Genomic DNA, 6,000 nt, shown 5'->3' on the forward strand with positions numbered 1-6,000 from the left:
CTGATCACAGATCACCATGATAAATATAATAACGAAAAACTTTTTGTAAAAATTTTATTGATTGATTGATTGATGGCTGTGTTGGGTCTTCATTTCTGTGCAAGGGCTTTCTCTAGTTGCGGCGAGCGGGGGCCACTCTTCATCACGGTGCGTGGGCCTCTCACTGTTGCGGCCTCTCGTTGCGGAGCACAGGCTCCAGACATGCAGGCTCAGTAGTTGTGGCGCACAGGCCTAGTTGCTCCACGGCACGTGGGATCTTCCCAGACCAGGGCTCGAAGCCGTGTCCCCTGCATTGGCAGGCAGATTCTCAACCACTGCGCCACCAGGGAAGCCCCAATAATGAAAAACTTTGAAATATTATGAGAATTACCAAAATGTGACACAGAGACATGAAGTGAGCAAATGCTGTTGAAAAAATGGTGGCAATAGAATTGTTCGACATAGGTTGCCACAAAACTTCAATTGGTAAAAAACGCAACATCTGCAAAATGCGATAAAATGAAGTACCATAAACAAGGTATACCTGTATTTGAATATTTTTTAGTATTCCATTTAAATTTAGCTCTTGAGTTTTTCACAATCTCTCTCTCCTTTTTAGAGATGGCTCTATGGATTACAATATACATACTTACCTTTTCACAGTCTACTTAAAATTAATATTTTAGCTCTTCAAGTGGAGTGCAGAACCTCTGTTTAGTTTCCTTTTTCCTCCCTTCTCTGTGTTGGAATTGTCACATGTGTTACATCTACATACACTGGAAAACGTCATCAATGTTTTAATTTTTGCTTTCAACCATCAAACATTTTAAAGAGAAGGAAAATAGTGTATTACCAGAGATTTATCATTTCTGTTGGTCTTTGTTCCTGAAGTTCCGACCTTCCTTCTGGTATTATTTCCCTTCTATTTGAAGAACTTCCATTAACCTTTTTTTTTTTTTTTTAAGAGAGGATTTACTAGCAACAAATTTTCTTAGTTATCCTTCATTTGAGAATGTCTTTACTTCATTTCTTCATTTTCATGGGAAATAGAATTTGGGGTTGACAATTCTTTCAGCACTTGAAAAATATTATTTCCCTGCCTTCCATCTTGTATGTTTTTTGATGAGAAATCCATCATCATTCAAATCATTGTTTCTCTGTACACAATGGATTGTCCCTCTCTGGCTGCTTTCAAGAGTTTTTCTTTGTTTTTAGTTTTCAGCAGTTTGATTATGATGTGTCCAGGCATGGATTTCTTTGAGTTTGTTGTGCTTGGGATTTGCTGAGCTTCTTGAATCTGTGGGCTTGTGTCTTTTGCCATTTGGGGGAGTTTTCAGCTATTATTTCTTCAAATATTTTTTTCTGCATTTTACTTCTTTCTCCTCTCTTTCTGGGACTCTCCTGACAGGAATGTTAGACCTTTTAATATTGTCCCACAGCTCTGTCGTTGAGACTGGATAATTTGTATTGCTCTATTTTCAAGGTCGTTGACTCTTTTCTCTACTACCTCCATTCTGCTATTTAGCCCATCCAGTGAATTATTAATTTTGGTTACTGTATTTCTCAGTTCCGAAATTTCCATGTGGTTCTTTAAAAAAATATTTCTCTACTGAGACTTTGTTTCCATTAGTTCAAGAGTGTTTGCTCTTACTTCCCGGGCATAGTTATAATTGCTGCTTTAAAGTATTTGTGTGATACTTCCAACATCTGCATGATTTTAGGGTTGGCATAGGATGATTTTCTTTTCCTTTGTGAGTAGTTGGAAATTTCCTACTGTTTCACATGTTGAATAATTTTGGATTGTATCCTGGACATTATATACAACATATTGTACTATTATATTATGATACTCTAGGTCTTGTCTAAAACCCTACAGAGAATGTTGATATTTATGTTTTGTCAGGCAGTCAACTCAGTTAGGTTCAGGTTGTAGGTTGCAACCCACTTTCTCCAGGCAGTGGTTCCAATATCACTTCAGTTTTCAAAGCTGTTGCAGTGCTATTTGGATCCGTTCTGTGTATGTACCACCACTCTCTCCAACCCACAGGTCCTCCTTCCTTCCCTGCTCATCAGACCAGTAAGAAAGGGTTTTTTAAAGAGCCCTTTCTGTCTACATCCAGCGTGCAGTTCTGGGTTTTGGGCTGCCTTTAAGTCTAGGCTGGAAAATACCAGAGGAAAAATAATAAGGAGGGGCAGGACACCAGGCAGCTTCAGAGAAAGGAATTATTACATTTATATATGCACTCAGATGTATAAGTGTAACCTTTTAGTGCCCTGCTTCTTATCTCCTTGGCCTACCTGGATTTCAGCTGCATTTGTTGTGGACAATTCCAAAATGCGTAGAACTTCTACCTCAAGAATGCATGTGTTTTTCTATTTTCTCCTTCAGGGTCTTTGTGGCCCCCAGCCTGTGCAGCTGTTAATGCCCTCCGGAGCAACCGTCAACCCTCAGCCAGACGTGATCTGGTGGGTAAATAATACCAACAAACTGAATCCAACAGTACATTAAATAGATTGTACACCATGACCAAGTGCGATTTATCCCAGGGTATGTTCAGGCATTGGAAAACTCAAATGGGTATTTGTATGCCAGTGTTCACAGCAGTATTATTTACAATAACCAAAAGGTCAAAACAACCCAAGCGTCTATCAACAGATGAATGGATAAACAATGTGGGGGGCTTCTGTGGTGGTGCAGTGGTTAAGAATATGCCTGCCAATGCAGGGGCCACGGGTTCGAGCCCTGGGCCGGGAAGATCCCACGTGCCGCGGAGCAACTAAGCCCGTGCACCACAACTACTGAGCCTGCACTCTAGAGCCCGTGAGCCACAACTACTGAAGCCCGCGCGCCTAGAGCCCGTGCTCCTCAACAAAAGAAGCCACCGCAATGAGAAGCCCGCACACCGCAACGAAGAGTAGCCCCCGCTCGCCGCAACTAGAGAAAGCCCGCGCACAGCAGCAAAGACCCCACTCAGCCAAAAATTTAAAAAAATGAATTAAAAAGAATCCACCTCCAAAATGTGGTATCTCCCACACACAATGGGATATTATTCAGCCATAAAAGAAACAAAGAACTGTCACGTGCTATTAACTTTGAGGAATCTTGAAAACATTATGCTAACTGAAAGAAGCCAGACATCAAAAGTCACATATTGCATGAATCCTTTTTTATGATGTATCCAGAACGGGCAAATCCATGGAGACAGAAAGCAGGTTCGTGGTTACCAGTGGATGGGAGGTAGGAGCAAGTTGGGGATGATTACATAATGGGTACAGGGTGTTCTTCTGGGGTGATGAAAAAGTTTCGAAACTCGAGAGAGGTGGAGACTCCACATATTGTAAAGATACCAAGCGCCACTGAATTGTCTACTTTGAAATGGCTAATGGTGTGTTCTGTGAATTTCACCTCCACAAAAAATAAAAACTTCAATCTATGGTGGAGTGGAAATCTAAACTGCCCAAACTCTTAGGATCTAATTTAGTAAATGCCCATGAAAATTTAAATGTATTTTCTAGCAGCCAACTGCAAGAGCTCCCAATGGTCAAACTGGAGAGATTTGCTCATGAAAATCAAGTAGTATTGGATTATAACCCGAAGTATAAAATAACTATTCATGAATCCATACGGATATAAATAAAGGATTGAATAAATTAATAAGTGGGGGGAGAAGAGACAAATTTCTCACGGTGAATTCCAAATAATCCGTGTAGATGCTCTGCCCTGGAGGAAGGGGAGTTTAACTCCCAGCCCCTTTTGTATGGACTCTGCACAGAGACTTCCTTTCAAAGAGTACATTATGGAAAAGGGAGCAGGGATAATAATTTTGCAGTTGAGAAACCTGATAAACTGTACTTCAGCAGGTTGATCAAAGCAACATCAATAGTCATAAACCATGTTGATCATATACACCCTTGATATGATATGATTAAAACGGCATTTTAGGGGAATTCCTTGGCGGACCAGTGGTTAGGGCTCTGCACTTCCACTGCAGGGGGCCCGGGATTTGATCCCTGGTCGGGGAACAAAGATCCCACAAGCCACGCGGCACAGCCAAAAAATAAAATAAAATAAATGGCATTTTACTTCTGTGATATACCTCCCTCAGCCCGTAACCCGATAAGCCTAATCCTGGGAAAACATCAGGTAGATCCCAATAAAGTGTCATCCTACAGTATTCATGACCAGTCCTCAGAACTGTCAAGGACATCAAAAACAAGGAGAAGTCTGAGAAATTGCCACAGTTAAGTCAAGCCTAAGGAGACACGACATCTAAATATAATATGATGTCCTCGATGAGATCTTGGAACAGAAAAAGGATATCAGGTGAAAACCAAGGAAATCTGTGGACTTCATGTAATAATAATGTATCCATATTGGTTTACTAATTATAACAAATATACTGATGATGATGTTTATAGGAGGGGAAACTGTGCAGGGGTATATGAGAAGTTTCTCATACATGTACTATAGTCTCAATTTTTCTGTAAATCTAAAACCGACCTAAACAATGAAGTCTATTTAAAAAATTTTCCCACCCTTTGCCATTGAAGGACATCTGTATGTGGCGGTGAGGGCACAGACTCTGGATCCAGATTGTTTGGGTTCAAATCCCAAGCTCTGCCACTTACTATTTGTGGTTGGCAGCCTGCAAGATGGCCTACAGTGACCCCTGCCTGTTGCTTCTCATGCCATGTGTAGCCCTCACCCACACTGACTAGTGCGTCCTCATGTGACTGATAGGAGGTTGCAGAAATGATGGTGAGTGATTTCTGAGGCTAGGTCGCAAAAGGCACTGTGGCTTCCCCTGTGCTTTTTCTCTTGGATCACTCACTCTGGGGAAAGCCAGCTGCCATATTTTGGGGAGACTTGAGGAGAGTTCCACACGGTGAGGAACTGAGACCTCCCACTAACAACCATCGCCAACTTGCCAGTCGTATGAGTGAGCTACTTTGGAGATGGCTTCTCCAGCCCGTCAAACCTTCAGATGATGGCAGCCCTAGCTGACATCTTTTTTTTTTTTTTAATTGGAGTATAGTTGATTTACACTGTTGTTGTTTTTAAAAAATTTTTATTGGAGTATAGTTGATTTACAGTGTTGTGTCCAGGGACTTCCCTGGTGGTACAGCGGTTAAGACTCTGTGCTTCCACTGCAGGGGGCATGGGTTCGACCCCTGGTCGGGTAACTAAGATCACACAAGCCCTGTGGTGTAGCCCCCCCCCAAAATGCAATAGTCAACAATGTTGTGTCCAGCTGACATCTTGATTATAACCTCATGAAAGACTGCTGCACCAAAATTATGCAGCTAAGTTGCTCCCTAACAGAAATTGTGAAATAATAAATATTTAGTGGTTTAAGCTCCTAAGTTTGGGGGTAATTTGTTTCATAGCAATAGATAACCAATGCACTAATTCAGGGGTAGGCACACTTTTTTTTTCCCATAAAGGACCAGATAATAAATATTTCAGTCATTGCAGGTCATGTACAGTATCTGTCAAACATCCTTCTTTGTTTTTTAAAAATCCTTCTAAAATGTAAAAAAACATTCTTAGATCAAGGTCTGTACAAAAACAAGCCAGAGGGCTTCCCTGGTGGCACAGTGGTTAAGAATCCACCTGCCAATGAAGGGGACACGGGTTCGAGCCCTGGTCCGGGAAGATCCCACATGCTGCAGAGCAACTAAGCCCATGAGCCACAACTACTGAGCCTGCATGCCACAACTACTGAAGCCCGCGCGCCTAGAGCCCGTGCTCCGCAACAAGAGAAGCCACCACAATGAGAAGACCACGCACTACAACGAAGAGTAGCTCCTGCTTGCCGTAACTAGAGAAAGCCCGGGTGCAATAACGACGACCCAAAGCAGCCAAAATAAATAAATAAATTTATATATATAAAAAAAGACAAGCCAGAGCCTCCCTGACATCTTTCCTTTCATCCTTTCTACCTTCCTTCCTTCCTCCTTCCCTCCCTCCATCACTCTCTTCCTTTTTTTTTTTTTTTTTTTTTTTTTTTTTTTTTTTTT

This window comes from Neophocaena asiaeorientalis, unplaced genomic scaffold (assembly GCF_003031525.2).
Source record: "Neophocaena asiaeorientalis asiaeorientalis breed wild unplaced genomic scaffold, Neophocaena_asiaeorientalis_V1.1 scaffold357, whole genome shotgun sequence".
Classification (NCBI taxonomy): Eukaryota; Metazoa; Chordata; class Mammalia; order Artiodactyla; family Phocoenidae; genus Neophocaena; species Neophocaena asiaeorientalis.